General features: G+C 39.9%; 1 protein-coding gene across 1 annotated transcript in view; it reads left to right on the forward strand.

The window, feature by feature from the left end:
* Window positions 1-2,333: 2,333 nt before the first annotated feature.
* Window positions 2,334-16,331, forward strand: part of MEI4 (meiotic double-stranded break formation protein 4) — a 211,541-nt gene continuing 197,543 nt past the window's right edge. Inside the window, exon 1 of the mRNA XM_029944995.1 lies at window positions 2,334-2,407. The gene's annotated coding sequence lies outside the window, so the exon portion shown is untranslated. The remainder of the gene's footprint in view (window positions 2,408-16,331) is intronic.

Raw genomic sequence — 16,331 nt, forward strand, 5'->3', positions numbered from 1 at the left:
TAGGAGGACTTTTTACCCTTGGTACCTAACATGATAAATGTTTCTTGAACTACTGAATTGAACACAGAGCTAACAATTTGCTCCGTGTAAATTGTGTTGGCCTAGGGATTATTGAAGTTTCTATTTCTTGATAGAGAGGCTTACTACCGTTTCCATAATTTTATAGTATAAGATAATGCAAATTATTTCCTAAACAACAGCATTTTCTAACAATAGGCTTTTTAAAATATATGTTACATTCTTATTTGAAATTTTATGAGTTATTCTGCTGGTTATGGTTAAAATAACCTTTTAAAGTTAATATTGTTTCTTGATTACATTTGTTGCATTCATTTCATCCATCTTAACTTATTTTAGGTTTACATTCAACTAGCTAATAATAACTTAGCATTCTCCATCTAAGGTTTTATATTTTGCATAGAGGTAAACCATTTTCTTCTGTTTTTATATAGGTCCTAAAATTTTCTTCATAGATACCATTAATATTTCCTCTGCTATATATATAGATTGACATTTAATGAATTTGCTTTATTGGAAAAAATCTGTTATATAAGAGAAACATGATTTTCTAAGACATTCTGTTCTGCCTCTTTACTCAGGCTCCCCTCAAGTATTTTGCATTTAAATGCAGTGACCCACAGGAAGAGAGAAGAGAGCCCAGGTGCATCTTTGCACATTTTCACCTTACCCTTCTTTACAAACTCTTTTAGAAAAGTTGTTTGGGCCATAACACAAATAGCTGAATCACAACATTTACCGAAAAGTAGTTTCTAAAAGAAATGAAATGTTTTAAAATAATGAGAAACCATTAATTTTTTATTCAACAAACATGTACTGATTACTTATTATATATTCCCACTAGGGATGAGTAAAGCAGTATAAAAACTAGTTTAAAAACTCCTATAATTTTCATGAAAGTTATTTTCCATTATACAGTTTTGTAAAATCCATAACCATTCCATCTTTAGAAGTTCAAAGAAAATTGTAAATATACCCTGGTTAATAAGTCTATATAAGGCTTCATGAGAAAGGATATGCTTTCGTTAAAAGTGACAGTTTTTCAGTAGGATTTCAGTGATTGCACTGTATTTTGATAGTTTACCTATTTGTTTTAGTTACCAGACTACACTTGTAAAGGGCAATAATCATGCCTCACTCAGTGCCTGGCACAAAATAGGAGTTCAATCCAATTTGTAGAAGGAATGAATGAATGGAATTGAAGTGCATCTCATACATGCAGTATACAAGGTAACTTTGCAACATTTTCCCTATTGGACTCTTGATCATCTCTGTGATAGATGAACTATGACCGGCTTTTACATTTCTCAAATAAGAACTGCAAATACAGTATACCATTAATCTAGTGTTCATTAATTTGGAGTTCAAGATAATTCACTCTTGGCTTATCTGAAATTTACCTCTGCAGGATTAATGAAGAATGATATATTAAATAAATTACAATAGACTTGAAATCATTGACCCCTTTTCAGGGGCAGATGGTTAGAGCACTGCTACTTAATGTTTTAAAGAAACTTACAAAAATTGCATGCAAATGGATGTCTCAATCAAGAAGGTTCATTCATTTAGTAAATTAAGCTGAAGAGACCTCCACGTAGAAATGTTCATGTTTGATTCTATAAATGAAACTTCTCCCCAAAAGCAACAAAGCATTGTGTATAATACCAAAGAACTGCAAAGAATCTGTTCTCAGGATGCTTAGAATCCATTGGGATTCTAAAATATGAATTTTAGAAAGAAATAAGGCAAAAATGATTAATGAATGTAGACTAAACATACAACATAACAGGTAAAAAGTGAGCAAAACCACTCTATAATAATAATTTCTTGCAAGAGACGTAAGTTTAATTTTACCTTGGGGGAAAAAAGAAAAATTGTTTTTGAACTCATCTTTTCCTCAGTTCTCCGAGTTCCCCCCTCTCCCAATGGAAATCAATGCATCTCTTTTCCTTCAGTCTCTGCAAGAACTTCTTCCTCAAGACCTCCATTTTACTTTGCGACTGGCAAACCCGAGGGGGCGCACTTCTCCGGAAAGCGACGGGGCGTGTCCTTCTCCTACGCCGAGCCCTCCTTAAAGGGCTCCGGGGGGGGGGGGGCAGCGCCGAGCCCGCTCGAGGTGACCAAGCTCCCATTCACTCCCCACGCGAGCGACCGCGGGGCCTTCTGGGGCTTGTGGTCTCTAAGCCCTGCCCTCGGCCCTCTCCCCGAAGGGTAGACGGCAGGACGAGTTGGGCAGCGTTCCAGGCTACCGGTCCCGCGCCGGGCCGCCGCGGGAGGGCACTCGGGCTTCCCAGGCTGAGGGCGGCGCAGAGTCCCAACCCCAGCGCCTCCCTCCCCGCCTGCACTGGCTTCAGGCGGAGGGCGCCCTCCCTCTGTTGGAGCCCTGAAGGTAGGTGGGGAAGCGCCCCGCACTCCTCCCCCGTCCAGCCTTTCCGGCCTCCCATGCCTCTGGGCTTGGCCTACATTCAAACCACTCCCACCGCTGTGTAGAGTTCCGCACGCTGTTGGGGTTTCCCTTCACCTAATTACGTCCATTGCGCCTGCATTACAGTGCCTGGGGTTATGGGAGCACTGGCACAGAAATCGGTGGATTTCTGTGTTGTGTTCCACGCCTCTGAGCACGTTTAATCCTAGCTTGATCACCAGAATGGTTCCTGAGGCTTCGTGGAGAGGGAGGGACCTGTGTTTTGAAGCTATTGGTGGGACTCGCAAATCCATTCATGGAGTAGATCTTTTATTGGTCACCCACTATATTGGAAGAACGGTATCAAGTGCTGTAAGGACTGTATAAAGTGCTCAAGGACCTCACAGGCCTGTGCTGGGGTTGGATATACAGGTGCCTGAGAAACCCTGAGAGGAGAAGGTGAATTTGCATTAGAAGGGTCGGATAAAATGCTGTAGAACAGGGAAGCTTTACGGAGAAGGGCGACATTTTAAAGAGAGATAAGTACCAGACATTTGGGAAATAGAGGCCGAAGTTGGGAATTCATTACAGATGAAGGGGTTAATAAGTAAAGGCATGAAGCCAGGCGTGTATGGAGAAAACAGAAGGTTTTAGTGTGTATAGAATGTTTGAAGTGGCAGGAGAAGTTGCTTGGACTGAATTATGAAAGGCTTCAAGTAGTTTGGTAGTCTGGAATTGTGGAAACATGGTTTTGGACTTGAATTCCATCAGGATCCGTAGATTATAAAGAAATGTACTGTTGTTAAGTATTCATAAAGTGCTCATAATGTCGAAAAAACACATAACACAGACTCTGTTCACGAGCAGGGTGTATTTTTCAATAGCAATGGTTTTGCCAAATTAATTACACACACATTGATCACTTTCTTGCGCTTGTTTGTATTACATTCTCCCTATTTTAAATACAGAATTTACAGTGTATCCTGTGGCTGCAATAAGACTCAGTTGCCTGGCAAAGATTTGTGAGTTGCTTTTTGCTGTTCTACTTGTTTTTATTTTGGAAGACTTACTGCTTTAGACGCGTTTTAGATCAAGTGAAATAAAAAGCATGTATAATTTGGCACATGGATAATCTGGATAACTTTCAGAGCAGGGAAGTGGACCAAAATGACAAAATTCAGAGGCAAACTATGGGAGTGAGGGTTGGGAGCACAAATTGATGGTGGGCATAGTTTTTATTCTTTCTTTTTTTTTTCATGAATGATACGGAGAGAATACCAGCGTTTGGAATGAGCTTCCCAAAACCAGTATTTTGGAGGCCTTGTTAACACTTAGAAAATGCTATTTTAGGTATGTTTTCTCATATATAAAGATGTTAGGAGTCCAGTGGATATTGCAGCGAAGATCAGAGAATATTTTAGTTCCTTCACGGGACACGTGTATGTCACGTATACATTAAATTGCTTGAAAAAGGTACTAGAAGTTGAAGGTCAAGAGTCACAGTTTAAAAGAGCCAGTTAAAGTAGGCCTGGTCACTTTGGAGCATTATTGAGAAAAGCATATGACTGCATTGTGAAGAATGGATTGGAAGGAGCCAACAAATCAGTCGGAAGGTTGGTGCAGTAATAAAGGCAAGACATATTAATGATTTGAAGAAAAAGTAGACACATCTTTAGATTAGGTTATAGAACTAGCAGGAAATTGTATAGAAGGATAATTGAGGGAATCGTGTCACCAAAGTCAGAGAGCAAAGTGTCTTAAGAATAGAGGAATGGTCATTAGGGTCATATGAGTGGTCAGATGCTGCAGAGAATAGAATGAAGATTTGCAAATAGCCATAAAGATTGGCAATTAGGATGTCATTTGTGACCTTGGTAAGAAGAGCTAGGTTGAGGGGGGTGATTAGAGAGGGTTTTTTTTTTTTTTCTTCTTTTAAAGCTGGGAGCAACCTGGGCATGGTTGTATGTTGAGGGATGAGAGTCAGTACAGAAGAAGAGATGGAAAGAGCAGAGAGATGACTGGTAGAGAAGGTAAGAGTTGGTATGCAGTTAGTGCATATTCTTAGCATATTGTTTGTGGTACATAAGTATAAGACGACGTTGGCCATTTTGTTTTTTGAGGAACATATCACAGAAAACCCAGAGCTTTCTTATATGCTTACCGAGTACCTAGGATCTAGAGTGCTTACCTACCCGTTCATTCATTAGGTCAGTCACCTGGTATTTTTCAGTGCTTATCATGTATTAGCTATAGGGATTTCTGCTCTGAGCAGACAGATAATGAGCTCAATGGAGCTTGCTTGTCACTGAGGGACATAGACATCAAACTAATTAAATAGGGAATTATCCAATTGCAGTTGTGATACCTGATGTGAAACAAGAGTATGGGATGTTGAAAACAGATGTATTACAGGAAGTTGTCATGGTCTAAGAAAGGCATTTTCGAGGATAGAATATTGAAACTGGTATCTAGAAGAGATGGCTCTTATTACCTGTTACCCAGTCAGCCTTCCTCTTGCTGTTTCCTTGTTAATCATCTCGGTCTTAGTTCTCTGATCACTGTTGGGCTCAGTCTCCCCTCTTGACCACTTGGTGTGTATTTTATCAGTGAATTGGTGGGTTGGCAAAACTCTCAGGAAACACAGCTTTGCAAGGATCTTTCTCAGTCCAGTTTTTGCTGTATTATAGTGACTAAATATGAACTAAGTGGCCATTTAATTTTATTCATGCCAAATTGATTACCATTAGGGAAAGAAGAGGGCTTGGGGAATGGCAAGTTGATGGTCAGCCACAGCCGCCACTGACTTAGCCTCTTAACATTCTCTGGAGGAGCCACAAGGCAGCACAGCTCCTGGCACTTCTTATTAGGAATTTTCGGTAATGGCCAATTAAAGCTAGGTTTTATTGTCTTTGATTTAAAACTTTAATGTTCTCTGGGACAAGTGAATGGGGAAAAGGTAACCACTCATGCTTCTGTCTGTTGGAAAATGAAGGTCCTGTAGCTCCTGTGATTTTGCATTCATATAGCATTCAAGTCTGAGCTAAGTGCTTTTACAATCAATTTTATTATTCAATTTAAAAGATAGCCTACAATGACCCCTGTCAAAATTTGTTTGGTGTTATTCAGAGAAGGGGATCTTTTGTAAAAATGGGCCTTTTGTGATAGGGAAAAACTCTGATCAATCAAAAGACTAGAAATAATGTAAGACATACATCTAAAGACAGCTGTTGATAGAAGACATTGGCCACATAATACCTTTTATTTATTTATTTTTTAACAGTGGAAGAAGAAAAAAACCCCACAAAACCAAGTAGAAATACAACCTTTCAGGAAGCCAACCCCTCTCATGATTTGATTTGTAACTGCAGTACTCAAGGATGTTTTATGAGTGAAAATATGTGTCCTTAAATCTACATCCTTAAAGCATTAGGTTTTATTTAGAGCAAGTGTTTGCAAACTTTTTCTCTACAGGGCCAGATATAAATATTCCAGGCTTTGCAAGGCCATGCTGTTTCTGTAGCAACTGTACAACTCTAAAGTCGTAGCACTAAGGCAGCAGTAGATGATGCATAAGCTAATGGCCATGGCTGTTTCAATAAAACATGGATTATACAAGCAATGCCACCCAGAATTAGCTTGTGGGCCATTGTTTGCCAGCCTCTGACCTATAGCACTTCTGAGATTCTTGTACGGACTATGGATGTTATAGATTGGAGTCATTGATAGTCAGCTCCAAGCTCTATGAAGGCAGACATGGACTTGTCATGGTGACTGTTGTGTCCCTGTGTCTAGCACAGTGCCTGACAAGTAGGAGACGATTAAACATATCTGTTGAACAAAGGAATAAGTAGCAAGGCTATCTGATGGAAATTACCTGAAATTACCTGGGGTAAGTGGTTCTATATTCACATTTTCGGGTTCTATGTCAGGTATTCTGTGGTACTACCATGTTCGGTACAGCAAATATATTACAGTTGAGTGCCTAGTTCAGAGAACAAATCCAGGGAAAGAGTCTCTACCAATAAAAATCCTTTGGAAGGAACCTGAGGGAGAATATATTCCAGACTCTCACCCAGGCTAAGGCTTGCATTATTCTCCTGTTTTGTGTGCCTTGCTAGCTAGCATTGTGCTAGGTATTCTCTTTTGGTCCTTCAGATTTCTCCAGCCCTCCCTCCTGCTGGTTCATAACCACCCCCTGCTCCCTCCACAGTCCTAACAACGGCCTGTAGGATGAAAGGTCACAGCTCCTGTCAGGCGTCCTTTCCCTATCATGCTCTCTCTACCGGTTCTGGTTCTGGTAGCTTTCCTCCTCTCATCCCTTTAGGCCTGGAGGAAATGAAGGATGACTTTGCCCCTTTCTGTTGTTGCTGGCCACCAGGACATTGTATTTCCCCCTTAGGTTGCCCACACTTTTAGAAACAGTCTCTTTATTAAACTCTCCTCATATTAACCAAAGTGTGGTACCCTTAGCTTTCTGCCTGGACCCTGGTGGATATGATATTCATACCACTTTTTCAGAGGCACCTATTGCACATCACTGAATGATTTTTTAGTCAAATCAGTGACTGTGTGGCCTCTATTTCTTATAATCACAGGATCTCAGGGTGAAAGTGATCCTGAACTTTTCTGTTCAGGGTTTGGGTGCATCCTGCCCCATCCTTATCAGAGCTCATGGTGCCTGAACACTTTCCACAACAGGAAATTCACTACTCTTAGTGTTCTCTCACATGTCTTTAGACACAACTGACTGATAGAATATGAATAAATAATTTCCACCCACTCTCCTTGTCTTGTTCCTTGGGGTTTCATGGAGTAAGTCCAATTTACATTTCATTCCTCTTTTCTTCAGACACCAGGTTTCTGAGTTCCTTTACCATCTCTGTCTGTTTACAAGCAGTACCTAGAACAGAATCTCCTTTTCCATGTGTTGTCTGATCAAAGCATAACTTTTCTTGGAAGGCTTACTACTGCCAGTGGGTAGGAGAAAGATCAATATGTCCTCTTTCTTTGCTTTGGAGATTTAAGACAGAAGGTGATCAGACCCCACTTCATATTCCCCACCTCTGTTTACATGTCATGTAAAGAGCTGTCTTTGACAACGGCTTAATTTTTTCCTTGTTATTGAGTTTATCTGTATTTAAGGACTGTCTATCAAGGGAGTAAAGTAGTTTATAAATTGTAGATCTTTAGAGGGCTATGTCTACTGTCCAGTTTTCTTTGGCTTTTTTTCAAATATCAAAAGTACACTGATCACACTTTAGTTATTTCAGGGAGTACTATTTAAAGTATTTTACTGAACTTTTGGAGCGCCTGGGTGGCTCAGTTGGTTAAGCCTCTGACTTTGGCTCAGGTGATGATCTCGTGGTTCCTGAGTTCAAGCCCCATATCTGGTTCTCTGCTGTCAGCACAGAGCCTGCTTCAGATCTCTGTCTCCCTCTCTCTCTTTTCCTTTCCCCAGCTCGCATTCTCTATCTCTCTGAAAAGTAAATAAACATTAAAAAATATATAAAGTATTTTACTGAACTTTTCATTTAGGTTTCAAATCTGAACAGCATATATTGCCAGACTCAGAGATTTTTTTTTAGCATTTTGGTCCTTTTTTTCCTGAACATTCACTTTCACTTATGCCCATTACTATATAACTTGCATTTTGGAAATATAACAAACTATATTGAAATGCAGTATTTTTTTCTTTTGGTTGATAATCAAACTGACTTTAAGGAAATGCTCTGAAGTAGGTTCTTAAATATATCATTCATTTAAGTCATTTTTTGTAATGAAAGTCCAATTTAGTTTTAACAAGCCTCCCAAATGTCTGTCAGCTTCTTTAATTCTTCCTTCTGATTTATTCAGTGAGTTCGTTCCCCATTTCATTTTTGATTAGATTGGCTTCACTGCAGCAGAAGTCAGGAAAATAAATCCTCTTGTATTTAATGTGTGCTTTGGTTTAAGCTGGATGAGTAGAAGAATGAAAACAACCCATTAGAAAGTAATGTTGATTGTTAGAGAGAGAGATGTGACTTTCTAAATTTTTAATAAAATTGTTTGGAAATATATTTCAGAGGCTTGCCCTTCTTCCCATGCCTTCCTTTTGTTTGTGACAAGATTAAAAAACAAAACATACTTGTGGTTCTTTTCAAATTCCTCAAATGGGTTTTACAATAGCTGATTGTTTATGATCCATTTGTTTTTATCTCTTGGAACAATGGTAGGAGAAAGCTACTTTCTCTTCTGATCTGCTTGTGTACTTTATCTAAAGTTCTATTATTTATGCATTAGCTTGTATTTTATTTATTTTCGTATTTGTCTGCCTTCCCCCATAGAAGAAAAGCTCCTGAGGGAAGGGGCATACTTGGGTCTAATGGCTGGCACAACGTTTGTCAGCAGATTATAACTTGATCATGACAATCTGCCATTTTATACCAGTGTGCAAAACACTTAGGGAGTTCTCAAGAAGTTGCTGCTTCCTAAAAAAAATTATTTCTCTTATAAATATGGCTCCCAAATTATCCATTGTTATAAAGATTGTTTTGTCTTTTAATTAAAAGAAAGTCCATTATCCATCATCCTTTTATTTGATAATTACTAAGCACTAGTTTGTATATATAATGACTAGATTATAAAGATTACATATATTTCCAATAAGCTTTCTTCATCAGAATCAGTTTCCCCAAACCAAAACTGTGTGCTTTACATGCTTCATGCATGCAAACAGCTATAGCATAACTGTGGACTGCAAGTGAAGTTACTCTTTCAGCTTAAAGACCCCACAGTACATTACTAGATTGCTAATGGTAAATAATGGACATATTCCCAGTTTCCCAGTATATTCCAAAAATATGACTCTGCCATAAAATCACTGAGAAAGGCACTGATTCAAATTATGTAGCAGGAAGCTGGCTTCTTTAATTATTAATGTGCTTACCTCATTATCATCCCTCATTGATAAAAACCAAGTTTCAGAACAGAATTAAAGAAATAACTTCAGAGGATAGTTCATGTGGTCTGAGTAAATGTTTGTGCCTTTTATACTTTCTGGTCATTTAGTATGTATTTCTGATTAGAGTCCATTCTTCAGCGGCCTCACATTGGAGTATATTAGAGTCTTCCTTCACTTTCTCTCCCCCTCTCTAGTCTGACAGCAAGCCCTGCCATTCCACAAACATCTTTCAGAGCATCTGGTCTTCTGTGTGCTCACTTTCAGTGCCCTGGCCTACCTCTCCTACCAGCCCTTCTTACTGTGTGGTAAAAATAGTCCTGAGCTGCTTCTTGCCCAGCACCACTTCTTCCCAAAACACTATTGGGATTATTTCCCTCATCCACTCAGAAGACTGCACCTGTTTCCATCTGTCCAGTCAGCACTTCCTGACTGACTCTCACTATCCCAACTTCCCTATCTTGTATTATTTTCCTTTATTCCCTAAAATACTTTATTCCTTAGTCAAAGAGATCCATGTCCTCTCCCATAAATATGTATGTCATTATCTGCTGTCTGCTTACTGTCCACTCCATGTGAAGTGCTCTTTTGGCCACTTTTTGCCTCTCTGAAATCTACTCATCCTTCAGATTCCCAGGCCTGCTTTGGAATCTTTAGCTCTCCTGTTCACATTAGCCCATATGTCTCTCTTCTCTGAGCTCTTAATAGACTTATAGTCAGACCCATGTGGAAGTGCAGCTTTTGGAAAGAGTGGGCCTGGGATTGAATCATGGCCACTTACTAGTCTCAAGTAGACCAAGCATTGCACTGAGTGTTTACTATGTTCCTTATAGAGTTCATGGGGTCATGTGCCTGAACTAATTTTATAATTTTTGGGGCACCTGGGTGGCTCAGTCCATTAAGGATCTGACTTTGACTCATGTCGTGATCTCATGGTTTATGGGTTCGAGCCCTGCATCGGGCTCTGTGCTGACAGCTGGAAACCTGGAGCCTCCTAATGATTCTGTGTCTCTCTCTCTGTCTCTACCCCTCCCTCACTTGTGCATGCTCTCTCTCTCTCTCTCTCTCTTTCTCTCTCTCTCTCTCAAAAATAAACATTAAAAAAAGTACTATTTTAGGGGTGCCTGGGTGGCTCAGTCGGTTAAGCCTCCGACTTCGGCTCAGGTCAGATCTCACGTTCGTGGGTTCGAGCCCCGCGTCAGGCTCTGTGCTGACAGCTAGCTCAGAGCCTGGAGCCTGTTTCAGATTCTGTGTCTCCCTCTCTCTCTGACCCTCCCCCTTTCATGCTCTGTCTCTTCCGTATCAAAAATAAATAAAGCATTAAAAAAAATTAAAAATAAAAAAAGTACTATTTTGATTCTGATTTTACAGATGAGCAAACTGAGGCACAGGGAGGTTGAGCAGCCTGTCTAATATCACTCAGCTAGGAAGGGGGCAGAGCTAGGAAACTTGGCTCTTGAACCTGCTCTCTTAGCTTCTATACTATTCTTGCCTCGTAAGACATATTTGAAATGAGTTTTGATGGGGATTTTTAGGGTTTATTGATATGCATATTATGCTTTCCTGTCTCACTGAGCAGTCTTTGGAGGAAAAAATCCTTTATCTAACAGTGATTTTGGAGTTTGTGTGCCTGCCTATGTATCATGCATGTACGTGTGTCGCCGTGGTGACAAGCTAGGATGGGCATCAAGGTGGGCACAAGGTGACCACAGGGCAGTTCAGGGGGCCTACGCCTTTCTAGGATACATGTAATTCCTACTCCCAAACCTGGAAACTATATTCTAGAAAGTGCAGAAAAATGAATATTAAAAAATAACAATTTTGCAACTTATTAACTAGATATCCTTGAGAAAGCTACCCTTTCTGAATGTTAATTTCCCTAGCTTTAAACAGCGACACTAAATTGTACTTCACAGAATTATTAAGTGAGATAATAAAATTAGGTAATTAAATGAAGTACTGGATGTAAGTGAATGCACGGTGTCTGGTATGCAGAGGTGTTCTGCAGGTATTTATGCTTTTCTTTGAGGCTCCATACTCCAGCCAGGCTCATGGCTTTTCTCCTCTCTGCTGATGCTCTTCCCTTTGTCTCTATAAACAAGCAGGTCTTCATTTCCACGTTGCTAAAATCTCCTTAACTTCTGTCCTTTCTTAGGTACTGTCTTCTTCATGAAGTTTTCTGCAACCCCTTGGCTGGAATTAATGTCCCCTTTCTGTGAAGTTGTCACTTTTAACCTCTTTATCCTAGTCATCTCTTTACAGTATGGCTTCATCTTTCCCAGTGAGCCCAGTGCTCGAAATAATAAAAGATGGGACCCAGTCATGCCTCTGATGAGCTCACTTGCTGTCAGGTAGGGTAGAGAGACCCCCACAGGACTGTTGATCTTACTTTGTGGTAAGAAGATTTCCAGAGTGCTATGGAAATACAGATAAGGGCACAATTAACAGAGCCAGAGGGAGGAAGGAAGGAGCAGGAAGTCTACAAGATTTCAGACAAGGCAGTTGAACTGTCCCTTAAAGGGTGAGGGGAAAGTCTCCAGACAGGGGACAAGGGGAGGGTGCTTCTGTCAAAGAGTGAACATTATGGACAGAGACAGATAACCGTGAGAGCATGCGGTTTATTCCAAGCCACAAGTCCTCTGTGGCTAGATTGCCCACAGGTATGGGAGAGAAGCAAAGTTAGAGGGTAGCAGTGTTTTTGGTTCTCAACAAACCAGTTGTGTGACAGATCTAGCTTCAAAACAATTTTGAAAAAAAAATAGGTGTTTAATTGTTTCTTCATTATGTCCATTTGAGCCATCATAGAGACTGAGTATTTCGGGTACGTGAAGAGAAGGGTTCAGATTTCATGACTGAATATATCCATCGCCAAATTGGAGGGTAAGTGCTGGGTGCCACTGAAGAGGGATTTTGACCAGTCAGAAAAGTCAAAAGAGGCTCAATATGATGTTATAATGGGAATAGGAGATTTTACAGGATTTTGCTTATGTCATTTCCTTGGTGAGTGAGTCAGGAAACTGGGCTTTCTACTGTTTTGCTCTCAAGAGTAGACCTGGGCTTCATAAGCAGGAGTTAGAGAGTGTCTAGAAGGAATTTCTAAGAGCTGATCATTAGGTGATCTAATTTTTAATACTGTAATGTCCATGGAGACTGAGTTGGACTCCTGGTTCTGTCATTGGGTGGCAGGCCGGATCATTTCTTCGGACACAAGCTCTTAAGAGTCCATTACACATGTTCAATACTGTTTTGGTATTCAATATATTCTATTATACTTGAAATCTATTAAAGTAGATGATCTGTATCAAAATATACTAACTTAACGTGTGTACATGGCAGACAATATGGAAAGATAAAAAATTTTAGGATCAAATTGTATCTTCATTTCCTATTGTGGGACTTTGAACAAGTTACTCCCTGAGAGCAAAGCAGGGATAATAGCAATTATATCACAGGGTTGTTGGGAGGATCAGATATGATGATGGATATGAATCCACATATATACTGTTGCATCATGCAAGTGCTGTTAGTCAAAGTACATTTTTCCTTTTCTGTAATGTGTCTTATTTACTACGACTTTCTAACAACACTAGCACCCAGAAATAAAATATAGTGACATCACCCAAGTTTTTTCCTAAAGTGGAGGATTCCTTTTATCATTGAGGTCTATTCTTGAATGTTTTCTCAAGGAATAATAAATGTCAATTTATCTAGAAGGACAAAAGAGTGATGGAAAATTAACCTATAAAGTTGTAATTCACTCTCCACCATCTAGAGACATCTCCAGATTCCAGTACACGGATACTACTTTCTGTGGTGACTTCTCCTTCACTTTCTAGTAATACAGACATATATGCATAAAATACTTGGCTCTAATAAATACCTGCAATACTTTTACTCATTATGAAGTTATTTTAGGGGCACCTGGGTGGCTCAGTCGGTTAAGCATTCGGCTTCAGCTAAGGTCATGATCTCACAGTTCGTGGGTTTGAGCCCCGCATCGAGCTCTGTGCTGACAGCTCAGAGCCTGGAGCCTGCTTCAGATTCTGTGTCTCCCTCTCTCTCTGACCTTCTCCTGCTTGCACTGTCTCTCTGTTTCTCAAAACTAAATAAAAAACATTAAAAAATAAATTAAAAAAAAGTTAATTTAAAAGTTATCATGAGTTTTCTAGTTTAGCTTCTTAATTTTGAAAAAGAAAGCCTGTGTCAGTGTGTGTGTGTGTGTATTATGTGTGTACATACACATGTACATTTGAGCATTTGCATACACATGCACATTAAATACAGGTGCGGATTGTTAGATATTCTTTTTCCTGCTGAAAGCCTCTAAATTTTTCATAATTGTTTCAATTAAGGAAATGTTGATTTTTCTTTCATTAGTTTTAAATTGGCATATCAAATGTTTAAAAGATAACTGCTGTATATTTTCTGTTAATAAAGAGAGAGATAATATGAAATGGTTAGTCTAAGAAGTTGACTGTTAAAGTGTTTATTATTACTATTATTGTTAGTATCATCATGTTGTAATTTAATATGCTGTCACAATTCAGCTTTGGACATTGAACTCTTCTTGCTACTAAGAATAAAACAGAGAGAGAAATTTCCACGCACCTTATATATATACATTTTATACACAGGCTTCCCAGTACACTTATCTGTATAATCTAAATGTCACAGAGATTTTACTCTGTGCCGGGCACTGTGTGAAGTACTTTACATGGGTTATATCTCATTGAATTCTCTCAATAACCCTTATAAAGCAGCTTCTATATTTGCCTCTTTTTTTCAGATGAGCAAATTGAGACTTGTAGGGGTTAAAAGCTTAATACTTATAAGTGGTGGAGACTGGATTTTAGCGAAGCAGTCTGATTTCACAGCTGGAACTTCTCCTGTACACTGCATTGCCCCAATGCATGTGTAATCACAGACTCAGAATTGGATAAGACCTGTCATTCCACGTAGCTTTCCCATCAGTGTTGAAATCTGTCTTCATCTCAGACAGATGGCCATTCTGCCTCTGCTTAAGTAACTCCAGTAATTGGAGTTTCATAACTTCACAGGATGGCCCATTCCATTGTTGGACAGCTCCTGCACTGGGTATCTTATTCATCTATGTATTGGAAACTTGTCTTCCTGGCATTTCCATGACTAGGCTGCGTTCTGCCCTCTGGAGGATTATTGAACACCTTCCTTCCCTTTATGGTCTGGCAGCCTTTCAGGTGCCGTGTGCCTGGAGTCTTCTCTTCCTCCGGCAATTCCATGTGCAGTCTCCAGAGCCCTCGCCATGCAGTCACCGGTTCTGATGGTCCTAACGGTTGTTGCTGACAAGTTGTGGTACATTGAATTGGACACAGTGGTGTGGCAGCTGGTACCAGTGGGAAGACTTCTGGACTGAGCTGTAGCACCTAGGCTAAGGGGTCAGCACTACTGCTAACTGTGTGATCTTGGGCACGTGGCAAAAGACCTGAGCTTTAGACCTTCATTCATAACACAGGAATAATAACTACCCTAAAATACAGCAGTATGGTGCTAGGAAGGAGCTCCGTGTATCATGGCGCTGGCCTCAGGCCTATCAAATGTCCCTCTCTTTGGCCTCTTCTTCTACACTCTTCTACGTCAGCATAACTTTGTTCCCTTACCTCTCTTTGCATCTTTGTTCAAAAGTCATCTGCAAATTGAGGCCCTTCTTGACTACTATGTTTGAGCTTGTAAGCAATACCTTACTAGCTCCCTCTATCTTACTTGCATGAGTTCTCTCAGCTGTGTTTATCACAATTGGCATACATGTATTTTATTTATTTTGTGACTCTAGCCTGTAAACAATGTGAGCTCAGGAATTCATCTGTTTCCATCACTGCTATATTCTTTGGACATATCAGGCAATCAAAAAATACTTATTGAATAAATGACTGAATTACCATCATGTTTCTTTTTCTGATGTGGTCTGACCCTCATAAAGCACAGTGAGATCCTTCCCAGTTTTATTTGAGAGAGAGAGAGAGAGAGAGAGAGAGAGCGCGAGAGCGAGCATGAGTGGGGGAAAGGGGCAAAGGGAGAGAGAGAGAGAGAGAGAGAGAGAGAGAGAGACCTCAAGTAGGCTCCATGTTCAGCACAAGCCCACTGCAGGACTCAGTCCCACAATCCTGGGATCATGACCTGAACTGAAATCTAGAGTTGGATACTCAACTGACAGAGCCACCCAGGCACCCCTTACTTGTCCTTTGATTGATTCAATTTCATAAATTAATTGGTCATTAAGTTCCTTGTGCTACAAGGATATTTTCTGACAGAAAAGTTATCTGAGCTGGTCTCCTGGAGTGAAATAGTAGAATTTTCAAATTAAGAAATGTTACTAAAGATGAAAAAAAAAGTTTATCATGTTCTTCAATTTCTAATGACTTGGTCACAGTTTGGTGGGTAAATGCATATATTTTTTTATTTTAAAGTAGCAACATCTCACTGAATTTCCTGTTTATGTGCCCACTGTAGCTATTAGTCATGCTAATTTCTGATTGATAATGTACCTTGCAACCATAAGACTTTGTCTAAAAATACACAACCTACCTTCTTTGCTGTTTCTGCATTAATATGGGGTGGGTTTTTTTTTGAGTTTATGGAGGGGAATTAACAGGACAAGACAGAAGTGTGGATGTATTTAGGCCCTACAGATAGAACACTAAGTGGGGCTAGAGGGGGGGCTGGGATCTCATCTTGCCTCCCTGTGTGAACAGAGTCTAGGAGACATGTTACCTGCCTAGACGTGAATCTTAGGGTTGGGTTAATAAAACCTTATTCATCTATTTTAAGTAGATTATGGGGTTAAGATTCCTGGGGTTGCAAGAAGTGCTGACTTTCCAGACTGGTTGCTGTCTTCCATGGTTTAGCGACCTGCCCGTTGAGCTAGCTGGTTGCCTGATCTTAATGGACTGAAACAATTGAAGTCAGCAAAGCATCTGATTTTAACAGGTGATGCAT

Source organism: Suricata suricatta, chromosome 7 (assembly GCF_006229205.1).
Source record: "Suricata suricatta isolate VVHF042 chromosome 7, meerkat_22Aug2017_6uvM2_HiC, whole genome shotgun sequence".
In the NCBI taxonomy this organism is placed as follows: domain Eukaryota; kingdom Metazoa; phylum Chordata; class Mammalia; order Carnivora; family Herpestidae; genus Suricata; species Suricata suricatta.